We start from the raw sequence: 13,737 nt of genomic DNA, 5'->3' as shown, positions 1-13,737 counted from the left end.
TTTTTATGTTTTCTCAATTCTTCTTAAAACAATACGACTACTGCCTTAAACCAGATTCTTATTTTTATTCTGAAATAAAATTTCTTGTGAAAATAATAACAATAAAAAAGTTAATATTTTTAACACTAAACCTACCACACGCGATCTTGCAATTTATAAAAATCCTATAAATTAGTACTAAATGCGTTGGAGACGCGTAAAATGTACAATAATTCATTTCTATATGAAAGAAAATATTCTATTCACTATCTAATTTGCTAAAATCACATTCTACATTAAAATATATGTTTTTTTTTTTTTTTAAAGTAGTCGTTTAATTGTTCACTATAGAAATAAATATACATGAAGGGTCGATATAGATTTAGTGTTAATCACAATGTTCATTTCAATGAACGTTTTTATCTTTTAAATTACGAAAAGAATTGCTTGTATCTAAAAGAATAAAAAAAAAAAATCATGTTCACATGATCAAAGTGAATTCAAAGTGATAACAGGTACTATTTGAACTGTGTTTTTTTTTCTTTTTAAGTCAAAGCAGAAAGGATGAGAGTTGGCAGCAAGAATCTCGAAGTTTTGTGTCATTCTCATTTGGCTGGCCAGCTCGAAAGACAATAGTCCTGGTACAATGGTGGCACGTCGAACACGTGCCATTGAAGTCTCGAAATAGCAGAAACTGCGGAGGAGGAGAACGACAGCTTCCAATATGTATGTATGTACTCAGTTCTCTAACACTAACACGTAGATATTCGCATAGCTATATAACACGATGATCATTCGCGGTTGACGACTATTACTCGCTAAAGTTATAGTTCAACGTTATAGCCCAAGAGTATTAGCTTGTAGACATTGTACAAACCTTAACGATTTTCAATGAGCGAGGTAAAGTAAAGAAACGAAAATTCGTATTTGCAAAAAGAAAAAGAAAAGAATTCTTTTACTTTAACTCTCTATATAATTTGCTAAATATTATTTATTTTATCGTTGTAATATTTATTAATATGTTGGTTAATTTGTATAAAATTTTATAAATTAAAATATAGCGTTATAAAGTTTTATCTCGAAAAAATGTGATATTTTTGGAAAACATTATTTTTTAAAACCAGGCTATTTATTTTTCGTTATTAAGTAGAAACTGTAGTAGATGCTTTTTTTTATAAAATAAATAATAACCTACACTTTTATAATGGAAACATATACCATTTTACATAAAAAAAAATAGAAAGCTACTTTCGTTTTGAAATATTTTTCCATTTCGAGCCCGACGAAAAAAAATTAGGTTATAGAAGGTTAACGACATCCTCATCCCTTATTCTTTCCAAGAATTTATTACAAATTCTGTTCGCGTAAGGAAATCTACATTTTTTTATAAGCTTCTAGTCTCTTATCTGACTGAAAGTAGTGAAAAAAAAAACAAATAAAAAGAAAAAATCGTATATAGCGCAATTATTTTCAAAACACGATCTTTTCTTTTTTTTTTTTTGTAAAGATACGAGAAAAGAAATTCGCGCGTAGTTTAATGTTTTATCGATTTTATTCCATACGCAAGTATATTATACATAGTATATACGGAGTATAAAATAAACGCGTTTCAGCGTTGGTTATGAAGGCTCATATTGGTGTCATAAATCTAACAAGGCGAGTCACTTTTACACACATTAATCCTACAAACGCCTATACTTTCAACTTTAACCGACACCGGTATCCGATAAAACACTCCTTCTTTGTGCGTTCTGTATTTTTCAGTAACCTTTCTCGATTTAATGAACCTCGTAGCCTCGATCTCTTTTTCCTTGAATTACAATCTTTACCAGATCTTAATCCAAATTTCTGATCTGAATATAAATAAGAAATAAAAAGAAGAGAAGAAAAGAAAAAAAAATGAAAACAAAAAGAAACAGATAGACATGGGGGAGTATAGAAACGTCATATTCATGGTGATAACAAAATATCGAAATATTATCGAAAGATCGGAAAATGAGAATTGAGAGAACGTGATTTTCATTAGATTTTTATCCAACGAGTACTATCACATCGAGGGATTTTAAAAGGACTATCGGTTGGTGTACGCGACATGAAAATTATCTTCGATTCCTCTATTCATCGAGGCTGGATATTTCTAGCTGGATAGTATCAAAATCCTATTACTAGAGTTGGATGTCGATTCTCGGTGGATTCCTAGAGAGAGAGGAAGAATAAAAAAAAACAAAAAAAGGAAGAAGGGAGAGAGAGAGAGAAAGCAAGATGTAATAATATCGATATCAATTTCACGTTGTCAATAATGAGAAAAGGAACATATATATATATATATATATATATATATATATATATATATATATAAAACATATTCCAGAAGTATGTAATCTTTTACTAGAATGTTCTTCAAAACAAGACGAAAACAGCATCGGCTGATGGAAATGATAATCTTTTAAGTATTGATGTTCGTTCGTGATCATCGTGTTAGTGAAATTATACGAGGGACGACAGGATACGATTCATCAATTTAATCACCCTCGGATCGGACGTTTTTCGTTTTATCGGTGAGATCCATCGAGAAGTCTCATAAAGTCTCCTTGTTATGTATATTAACAGATCGTTCGAATTTATCGATCGAACAATAAATGTTTCATCGAAGTATTGTAAATTACGTTTTCCTTTTTATTAAAGTTTAAGTTTGTACTTACGTGATTTTCGATCATATTAAATTGATTACATGAAATTGAGTAGATAATCGGATTGTATTATACATTTCCAAGGAAACAAATAATATTCGTGAAATAAATTGTAAAGAAAAACAAACAAATGTAGATAAAAAAATGTATATATAATATATAAAAATTTAGTATTTGTTTTAATCATTATATAACATAAATTTCGTTTTATAACGAGATATCCCGTTTCTTCCAACAAAGTTATTGCCGTGATAGATAAATTTTTTGTTCACAACCCAAAGGGTATCATCTTCGTAGGTTTTTGTAACACGTGTCTCGTCCACAGAGACTTACATACTTCGCTCCTTATCTCTATTCTAGTCTCTCAGTTCACTTCCCCATCCCTTAGTTCTCTTCTTACTACCCCTCTGATATTCGTTATGAGGAGTAAGCTGGATTTATGAGCTTGTACGTCCCAAGAGCGCTCGATCGAGTCATCCACTCGTGTACGAGGATGAGCTTGTGTCAAATATATATTCCAGAAAAGAATCTTTTACAACGAATGAGCCTTCTAATGTTTCATCATATTACTTAACATATAATATAACCTACGCTAGCTGGATATGTATATAATACGAAAGTAATGTAATTATATTTTTATATATAATAAAATATATTAATTTGATTGGAAAGTTTTTATAACGGTACATCGAAATTTAATAAATTAATTTTAAAATTTTGGTGTCAATTTTCCGAACTATCTAATGTGACAATAAATATAAATCTAACGCTTCAATTTGTTTAATCGATGAATTTAATAGATTGATGAATAATCCAACGATGATATCATTCTTTATAACTACATTTGTTTCTAATTATTTAAATCAACATTTTAAAATATTTTTTTTGATCAGCATTTATAATAAGAATAGATTAACATCAAACGATTACTTTACAGTTACATATTAATATTTTATGATTCGAAATATTACCCAATGAATAATAATCAATATAAAATTAACCATTAAAACTTAAATTCATTTCTATATTCAATATGTCAACAATCAATACTATTTGAATAGCACAAACTCTAGAGACATTTGAACAATTAATTCTACTTAATATTACCAGATATAGATTTTCACGGTGATAGATTACCAACTATCAATTTACGAAGGAAATAACTGAGCTTTGGACGATTTAATACAGAGTATATCTTCCTCCTTGCCGCGTACGCCTTCAACCGCAAGCTAATCCTCTTAACCATTGAATCGTCGTAGTCTTAGAAGGACTCCCTAAGTCGAGTGAGTTTGGCTTCCTGCGAGCGTTCTTCCTTTCGTCCCTTAAAGTTTCACTTTGGCTTATAACGTACAATCTTCCTTCCTTCTCTCTTTCTCTTTTCTCTTTCTCTCTCTCTCTCTCTCTCTCTCTCTCTCTCTCTAACTATCTTTATCTCTTTCTCCTTTATTCATGATCAACGATCCTAAATGAATGCATTTCTCTATCTTTCCCATTCACTTATCCTCTCTTTATCTCACAGTCTGCTTTTGATACTCGTAAAATCACGATTTTCGTGGATCATTGCGAGCTAGCACGTGGCAATAAATAATATACGAGGTTCAGAGAGAGAAAGAGAGAGAGATTATGTAACACGTGGTATTTTCGAACGACCTTAACGTGTAGCATCGATTCCCCATTTCGGCGAGAATTTCACGTGCGGTTAAACATCGAACGAATTATTCATTAGGACTAAAATAATAGGTAAGTATTGCATGAGAGCGAATGGGAGATAGTAAAAAGGGGGAAGTCAACGTCTAAACGTCTTTTAGTAGGATTTATGAGAACATGCCTGAATTCCTTGATCCTGGTACGGCTCCTGTCACGAGTCCTGACACCGGGCTCCTTGTATGTTAGAAACGTCCTACGTGAACATACCAACCCTTCTCTTAAGCTTCCTTCTCATTCCCTCTCTCTTTCTCTTCTATATCAACCATTAAGGTGACTACTAAATTTATGCACCGAAGTAAATAGGACGCAAAGCAATTTCTATGTCAGAATTTTCATAGTAATTATCTTGTTAATTTTATGTATTTCTAGAAGATATAAATTTATATCACGAAATATATTTCATACATATATATATATATATATATGTCAAGCAGCTATTCTTATAATTTTGAATATGATTAAAATAAAACTAAGTATTATATATGATGTACTTCAAAAGTTTCTTTTCTTTGATAAAGTTTCGTCAAGAAAGAGATACAGAAAAAAAGAAGAAAAAGAATTTTCTTACGTGTTAAAGTTGAATGTTTGGTCGTGCTCGATCCACGGTGCGTTCTCTTAATTATGAGCACGGTTCGGCTGCATTAATTAATAGATTTACCTCCCCGAGCAATCTCTTATCTCTCTCTCTCTCTCTCTCTCTTTCCCTCCAACGAAGACTCGTAACTCACCGACATGAAACGCGCAAACACGGGATTGTCTTTCGAGTTCGCGAGTCGAGCGTTTTCGAGGATACCCTGTTTCAAAATTATTAACGACCTCATCTCGTTTCGCATCTACCGTTTCGTTCTCCATCCTCCATTTTCCATCTCCCTGTCTCTCTCACTCTCTCCCTCATCGTCCATTTGCTTCTTAATTATCTGTCCTCGGTTCTCTCATAAATATTATAAACGCGTACGGTATACGAATTTACGCATATTGCATGCATTTCTATATACGGATACACATATGTGTTGTATTGATGTTTCGATCATAAATATAGCTTACGTCGATGTTCATTCTTCCATAAATGATCATTCAAAGTTATAATTAATCCTTCGGTTATATTTCGAGAATTTTTTTTCATTTTTTGCTTTTTTTATTCTTTTTTTTCCAAAGATATTTGACAGAGTTAATGAGATACTTTTAATCGCGATGAATTAAACTCGAGACTTTGGTATTATCTTTTTCCTTTAAACAACTTCGAAGGCAAATTAATGGATTTTTAATTTTAGTAATTAGCAGTAAAGCATGTTACTTTTAATTTTAATTTAATTCGTTATAAATAGATATATGAATAAATATTAGGTCGTTAGAAAATAAATTAAGTTTGTATAGAAATTTGTTATATGCCGAGTAATCATTTTTAAATTGATATATAATATAATATAGTATAATTTTATAAAAACAATATAATACGATAACATAAATAGTAAATAAATAATATTAATAAAAACGTAATATAGATATCTTAATATCTCCGTATTATACTGATGAGATTTAATCAGAAATAAAAAAAATACTTCTTTAAATTACGATAAAAGAATCGAAAGAAATTAGAAAGAAGACTACTACTAGGAACGTATTGGGGGAAAAAAAGTAACGACGTGCCGATAGGGAAATTAAAAGACGTTTAACGATGTCAGCACGCTCCCATCGATGCCTCGTTACAGAGTCGTTATAGACTAATTAGAGATTCCAAATCGTTAGCGAGCTCTAACAACAACAGCAACGATGACGACGACGACGACAATAACAACGAAGATGACGACGACGACGACGACGAAGCCAATGTTTCCGCATGCGGCTGACAATTAACGTGAAAACCTAACGCGGCTCGATAAATTCTTCCCACGAATAGTATTTTTGGATTGCGAACATAGTAACAACGTCTCTTTTGCTTGTTCCTATATATAGGTATCGATATGTATGTTTTTTTTTGTTTTCAAATATTGATTTGCGAATTTCGAAGGGAATCACCGAGCGTATAATTGGTCTCGCGAGAATAACGCGTGACCAATCGAATCTAACATATTTCCAATCAAATCTAATTAATTTTTTCCGCTTTTTGACCTTAATAATAATAATCTCGATATTATTATTATTAATAATTCTGTGTAATGCATTAAGATAAAATATGAAAAATTTTTAATGAGCTATATTTCATTAGTCTTGACTGTTTAATTAGATTCGAAACGAAAAAAGTAGAAAAAAATTGATAAAATTATCTACATCTCGCGTCGATAATAATTATAACAGTGGACTAATTGTAAGTTTAAAAAAATTGCAAAAAAAAAAGAAAAGAAAATAATAAAAAGATTCGATTTCATGATTTAATTTTATATAAAATACTTTCATTGCTTTTTTTTGTCGACTTATTTTTAAGTCGACTCTTATAATTAACAGCAGATATTATTATTTATTATTCAATAACCACAAAAATGTTGATCCTGTTAATTAATGCTCGAGTAAAAAAAAGAAAAATTATTGGAAATATAAAAAGTCAATTATCGATCAATTGCATCATCGTTAAAATTTCAAAAAGATTTTAAATGTTGAAATAATCGGTTTACCTTGTGAACGAGTAGAATAATCTTTCATAAAAGATCACGACGAAACACAGACTGATAACGTACGTATACGTTATGATTATTATCGGACAATCGTTAGGTATTAAAAGCGATTGATGTAAAAAAAAACGACAAGTTCGGAAAAAAAGAGAAAGAGAGAGAGAGAGAGAGAGAGAGAGAGATATTCTGGGTAAATCCTTTAAAACCTCCACCCGAAATCGCAATTCATCAATTCAATGTTTGTGCATACGAGGAGAGGTCGATGAGAGGAGGGTGTAGATCGTGAAGCGGGGAGGGGAGGGGAGGTAGAAGAGGAGGAGTGTACCGATTCTCGCGCGTCGCCAATTTTCAAACGACGAACGAATATTTATCGCCTATCCTCATGAAAAGAAGAGAGGAGACTAGCAACAACGATGCGGAAACAAGTGTAGAGGGATGAGAAACGGGAGAAAACGATAAAAAAAAAATAAAAATTAAAAAAAAGAAGAGATAAAGAGAGCATGAGAGAGAGAGAGAGAGAGAGAAAAAAGAAAAAATAAACACGACCAGAAATAAAAAAATGTAATAGCAAACGAACCAACAACAACAAAAAAGAAGAAGAAAAAAATAAAAGTAGAATAAAAAACAAAGAAAAGAAAAAAACTTTATGCGAATCGAACAATGATCTGTTCTGTGCTGGCATTGGTTTGTCATATCGTTTGTTTTCCAATTCGTTGTTTTACATAGATGGTCCTAGATGGGTCCTAGGTATCTCGAGCGTATAGTAACGAACATTGCTGAAATGTGAGGTTTTGGTCTAACCTCTCCTTCTATTCGCCATTTCGTTACCAAGCTATTTGAATTTTATCGAAGGCTAACAATAGGACCGAAGAGAGTTATTGAACATTAACTGAGAGAGAAAGAGAGAGAGAGAGAGAGAAAAAAACTCGTTCTTTCGTTTCATTTCGCACCATCGTCTATGTCTCTTACTGTTTTTTTTAAATATTTTTATACGAACCTTCCACCCCACCCACACACACACAAACCATATTACTTTCCACGAGATTACGAGATCGTCGTCAGTGTTGACGCGCGTTTGAGATAACAAAATAACGAATAACACGAGAACAGCACGTTTCACGTACATGACCATTTGTAAATCGATTCGATTAACTGATTTCTTTCTCTCTCTCTCTCTGTACTTTTTATTTGTCGTATTTTTTTTTTATTTTTTACTTCTTTTTATTTTTTTTTATTTTTTTTTCTGTGCCAATTGTTGTTTGTTATAGTAAATCGTCGATCAGCGTACCGATAATTCGCACGAAAAGGTTCGCATAGGCTTGGTCTCTCGTAAACGAGATCCGTATTTTATAATCAACTCAGGAGCATCATGAAGAAGGAAGTGTAGGGGAGTAAAATAACCGGGGGCGAGTCAGGAGAGAGGGATCGGCAGAGAAGAAGAAAAAAAGTAACGATGGGAAATAAAAAATCTTCATTGGATTAAACGTCGAAAGGGATCTTGGTTCTCGACATTTTACTTCCCCATTAGCGGTGGTAGAAAGCTTTACGAGCTTTCCCAAGTTAAAGAAAGAAAAAAAGAAGAGGAAAGAAAGAAGGAAAAGAGAAAGAGAGAGAGAGATAATGGTTCCGGATAGTAATTAAGATCGAATCTGCTTTTTAGCGACAACGATCGGCAGGTTCTCGGCATTTTAATAGACGAAATATCGTTTTTCCTATTTCCTTTTTTCGTTTTCCTTGTTTTTTTCTTCTTCTGATAATTCTCACGTTAAGATCTCGAATCCCCTTTTTAGAAATCATTAACTTTTCCCCGTTACGAGAAAGGTCCTTACAACAAGAGCAATTATTCTCTTTAATTTATGATAATGTTAACCAAGAACTGGTATTCCTTTAAAAAAATTTGTTTACCCCTCCGTAACGTCATATAACTTTTGAAGTAACATGCTTTAAGGATATGCATATGCATATTAAATTATTTGTTTATTCATATACGAAGGTATTAATGTATTTCTTTTGTAGAATCTGATTACATATCATTACATATTATAAAGTATTATAACATAATATAATATTTAATGAAAGAAATAAATCTTTGTCTAAAAAAACTATTATTTAATTTATTATATTTTATTTAGCTGAAGGTATCATGATCATTACACATTTTTTTTGTAAATAAAAAACTTTTGATATAATGCCATAATGTTGTATAAAAAATAAACACGAGTAATTCTTATTGTCTGGAAACACTTTTTTCATTTGTTACAAAAATGTAACAAAAAATTGGGTCACAAAGGGTTAAGATGTTTCGAAAGAGACAAATTCTTGGGAAAATTCACATGAAGGTGGTATGTGCTCATGATGTGAAATCGTGGGATACCGTTGTTCTTGTTATATGCAAGTGGGCAGTCTTCTATCTCTCTCTCTCTCTCTCTCTCTCTCTCTCTCTTTACCTTGTTTCATCCTCTTCTATATTCGGAGCAACACGCCCTACGCCATTTTCGCCCGTTTACTACGGAATGCAATTTCGTGCAGCATCGGGTACACGACGACGCAACAATCTGCGCGACAGATTACCGCTTTGTTTGTGCTTGCCGGTACTTCGAAACGCAATAAAGATCTGCTGCAAAGCTCTGGGAACGAACGACCCATAGGAGGGTTCTGAGAGGAGGAGGAGAAGGAGAACGAAGAGAAGAAAGGGTTTGGATATATGGAAGCGAATGGTGAATCGAGTGGGTGGTCTCCCTAGCTATTTAATTGTGTCGCTTAGCTCGCGTTTACGTGAACGTCTACGTAAATGTATACGTGAGTGTGCGTGTATATGTATTTGTGCGATCTATCAAATAGACTAGATTTTATTTCTCTTTTAATAGACGTTTCCCTCCTTCGTATTCTATTACACGAGAAAAGCTTATGTCATCACCTTTTCCCTATAAACACGAAACTATTTCAACAAGAATTTCTTTACCTATTGTGTGTGTATGTATGTGTGTTTAAAGGGAGAGAAAGAGGGGGGAAAGAAAGAAAGAAAGACATTTACTAATTATAATAACATTTACTATGAGAAATTGTGAATTGAATTTATGTAAATTATGAAACCTATCAAAAACATTAAATAATTTAACCGCTTACTAATTAATTAAATTAAACGTCAGTCGAATATTAGTTACGTACGTTTCGCGTTACACCCTCTCACCCCACTATCATTCTAAAATATTCAACGTTGTTTCTCTTCTACTTTTCTCGCTTACCTGTTTGGAGAACGTCCAAACTTTAAGTAAAGCCACATTCCACGGAGAGCAAAGGCACGCAGACGAGTTCATACTTTCCTCTATCTCCGAGGATTGCGGTATAAATGCCTGTCTTCTTTCTTTTTCGTCGTTGAAATTCGACGATGTGTTATAACACGCCTAACTTTTTCTTTCACGCATAAATCGCGTATGTTTACTTACCTTTCACCGAATGTCTATCTATTTACGAATTAAATTGTCCTTTCTCGCGTCATACTGAAATTTATTTATATTTTTATCTAGTCCATTAAAAAATTATTCGATTCAATTTATTTATATGCATATATATTCATATTTATTAATATTTTATTATACGCTTGTATTTGTTCGTCCTTTATTATTTTAATTAATAATTTATATTTTAATTTCATTGATATATGTGGCATATTCTTATATTTTATTAAAAATACTGACCAAATAATATAAAACAAGTAATTAAAATAAAATAAAATCATTTTTTCTAATTATTAACGTGATCAAAGAAAGAAAAAAGGAAAAATAAATGAATTAAACGTAAAATTCTCAATAAAGAAAAATAAATCGATTTATATGAAAATACGTAGAATAAAATATCTAAAGCAAAAAATGAGAAATAAGTAGATTATCGAAATTACCATCTGTTTACGTTAAAGCAAAAAAAAAAAAATAAATTAAAAGGAAAAATAAAAGATATCCAATCGTAGTCAAGAATCCAATTTCTTTTTTCGCGTCTAATTCGCAAGCGTTCGAAGGGAACGTTATATTTAAGGATACGCCGCAGGTTCGAGAAGTTGGCTCGGGTAGTAGCTTAATTATTTAAATGTAATCCAGTTAGGGCATTTTGCATGGTGAATTATTCAATTGGTCGGGAGCTGTATATCTTTTCTTAAGTGAAACGAATCGACGACTCGGTGGACGCAAGCTTGAAAACTAACCTGAAATACATTTTAAACTTAGCTTACTACTACCTACTACTATTCACTCTGAAAAGAATACTCCTTATTCTTTTAGATTCGTCCTTTTCTTTCATTCTTTCATTCTTCTTTTTTCTATTTCTTTTACGTGAGTCCAATGATAATCACGGTAAGTATCTACTATCCTTCTCTCTCTCTCTCTCTTTCTTTAGTACTCTATTTTATTTTTTAATTTCACCGAATGTGCAGTAGTAAATTTTCATTTATGTCGAAAAAACCATTCTCCAAAGAAAATGCGAAATATTAAATGTTATGATTTTATTATGCTTTTATTTTCTAATATTTCGAAACCCTCTTTTCACATAACAATATTACTAAACTTACATTTTTATATAGGAAAATACTATAGTAAGAAACGAACAAATAGTTTAGATAAGATATGTAAAGCTATAAATATTAGGATATAAAACTATTTGATGCACGAGGTCTATCTTTCTCGATGGTATATGAACGACTGATAATGAGACTCGTGTTTCAAAGTGATTAACATTAACTTAATTTATCGATATTCTAACGAATGTTTCGTTGACGAACTTACGAGTCGATATTAGATCGAAACTAATATTTATATATACGTATATAGTCAGCTCGAATAAATATGCGAACGTTATTATCACAAATTGAATAATTTTATGTTCATAAATATTTTACAATGATTTACGTTTCTCTTATCGATTCGAGCGAACAATGCAATAACATTATTTCTTTCTTTCCTTCTTCCTTCCTTCCTTCCTTCCTTTCCCCCTTCTTATTATTATTCTCCATCATAATTTTTCTTTTAAAGAACGTTGACTGGCCGTTAGCATGGAAATGTGCGTGCAAAATTTGTATCCTAGACTGGCGGTATCCTACCAACGGCTGCTGGAAATTCGAGAAAAGCTCATGTTGAATTACGAGCCACTAAAGAGGCTCTGCGTGAGTTGTTTCGGGTTTTCCGCGCAACACCATCAAAACCACCACCACCCCCATCACCATCACCACACCACTACCACCATCATCATCACCATCACCACCACCACCTAGTACTGGTAACCACTACCATTGCAATCTTCCATGTCCTGACAGCCTTTTATTTCGTTTTTCCTGGTAGAAAACGGAGAAACGAATTTTCTAAAGAAACGCGAGCCTGCAGGAAAATGGATATGTCTCTCCTCGAGCAAACGTGCCTCGAGCAAGGTCGTTTCCAAAAGGTCTACTGAAACTGCACTCCGACATGCACGATATTTTATTTCTTTTCTTTCATATTTTCTTTCTATTTTTTATTCCTTTTATTTCTCTCCTTTCCCCTTCCCTTTTTTTCTTCTTTCTATTATTTTCTTTTTTCTTTCGTCTTTTTTTTTATCTTATATTTCAACGTTTGGGAGAAGAAATAAATTCTATCCGAGGGAATACTGATGAAAATGAAAGAATACTTATGATATTACATGTATAAATAATTTTAATCAAAATCTTTAAGGTTATTTTAAAAATTCGTCTATATTCGAACAATAGTTACTAACAAACATTAATACTTAAGTCTAAGTTATTTCTCGTATAAGACAAATTTTTAATTATAAAAATTAGGTTTGCTGTTTGTTAATATTTTCATTTACTACTTATTAATGCTTTTTTAAAAGTAATAGTTAATAAATTCAAACAAGTAATTGTTTCACGAAGAAAGATATAAGTATAGATAAATTTTGTCTTAACATAGACGAAATATTATATTACATTTGATAATCCCAAATGACATAATTTATAGATTCCCATTGCAACAATCTTTTATCATAAGTTAGAAGATAAGCTATTATGTTGTTCAAAGATGAATGAGTTATCGTTTCTAAGGGCATGTAAACTGTCCATTGCAAGTTCTGTGCTATACAACTTCGTGATTATACATATATCTATAACCAGTAGTACGATTAGCTTTATTAACACGTTCCCATTTAGAAAGGAACGCATCTTAAGTGTTACCACTACTTGTGTAGAGGTCAATGTTGAGAGAATGCAAATGTGTAGAGAGGAGTAAACTAAGGGGGAGAATGAAGAAGAGATGGAGGAGGAAGAAGAGGAGGTGGAGAAGTGGACGCAGTGGTTTCTCGTATAGGTAACCTGCAGATTAGTGGCTACGCCAGAGGCTTCTTGCTTTGAGATGTCCTTGTCAAAGGGCTCGGAGCCAGTTACAACTCCCCTATCATCCAAACCTCCTATCTACTATTTCTCTCTCTCTCTCTCTCTCTCTCTCTCCCTTTCTCTTCATGCATTTCCAGATAATTTAAACCGCTCACTCAGCATAGTCAACGTTACCTTTTTGCCACTTGTACATACATACATACGTACACATAGATACCTAACATCTGCATATGCAAAGAGAGAACCTTGTTAATGTGCGATATATATACGTATATTATATAATTTCGTGTTAAATCTCGCGCTTGTTTTTCATGCGTTATTCCATCAAAACGCGAAGTTTATTTGACTAATCTACTTTGAAAATTGCAAATTTTAAATAATCGTTTTAATCACCCTTTAAGTAAAC

At 32.2% G+C, this 13,737-nt stretch overlaps 1 protein-coding gene and 1 long non-coding RNA gene across 14 annotated transcripts in view; one reads left to right on the top strand and one right to left on the bottom strand.

Annotated features, from left to right (window-relative positions):
* LOC107066989 (discs large 1) overlaps positions 1-13,737 on the bottom strand; it is a 419,075-nt gene that overhangs the window by 169,287 nt on the left and 236,051 nt on the right. The gene's annotated exons all lie outside the window — the stretch shown is intronic.
* The window catches only part of LOC149030446 (uncharacterized), a 44,976-nt gene that overhangs the window by 8,054 nt on the left and 23,185 nt on the right, over positions 1-13,737 (top strand). The window contains exon 2 of one of the 2 annotated variants that reach the window (XR_016178795.1): positions 530-705. This is a non-coding gene — a long non-coding RNA (uncharacterized LOC149030446). Of the gene's footprint in view, positions 1-529; positions 710-13,737 lie in introns of both variants that reach the window. The other variant, XR_016178796.1, reaches the window with a different exon arrangement.

Source organism: Polistes dominula, unplaced genomic scaffold (genome assembly GCF_049000335.1).
Source record: "Polistes dominula isolate Pdom_NZ unplaced genomic scaffold, Pdom_raw_medaka contig_37, whole genome shotgun sequence".
Lineage (NCBI taxonomy): Eukaryota > Metazoa > Arthropoda > Insecta > Hymenoptera > Vespidae > Polistes > Polistes dominula.
Note: the sequence above shows the minus strand (reverse complement) of the source record. Positions and strands in the feature narration are given on the sequence as shown.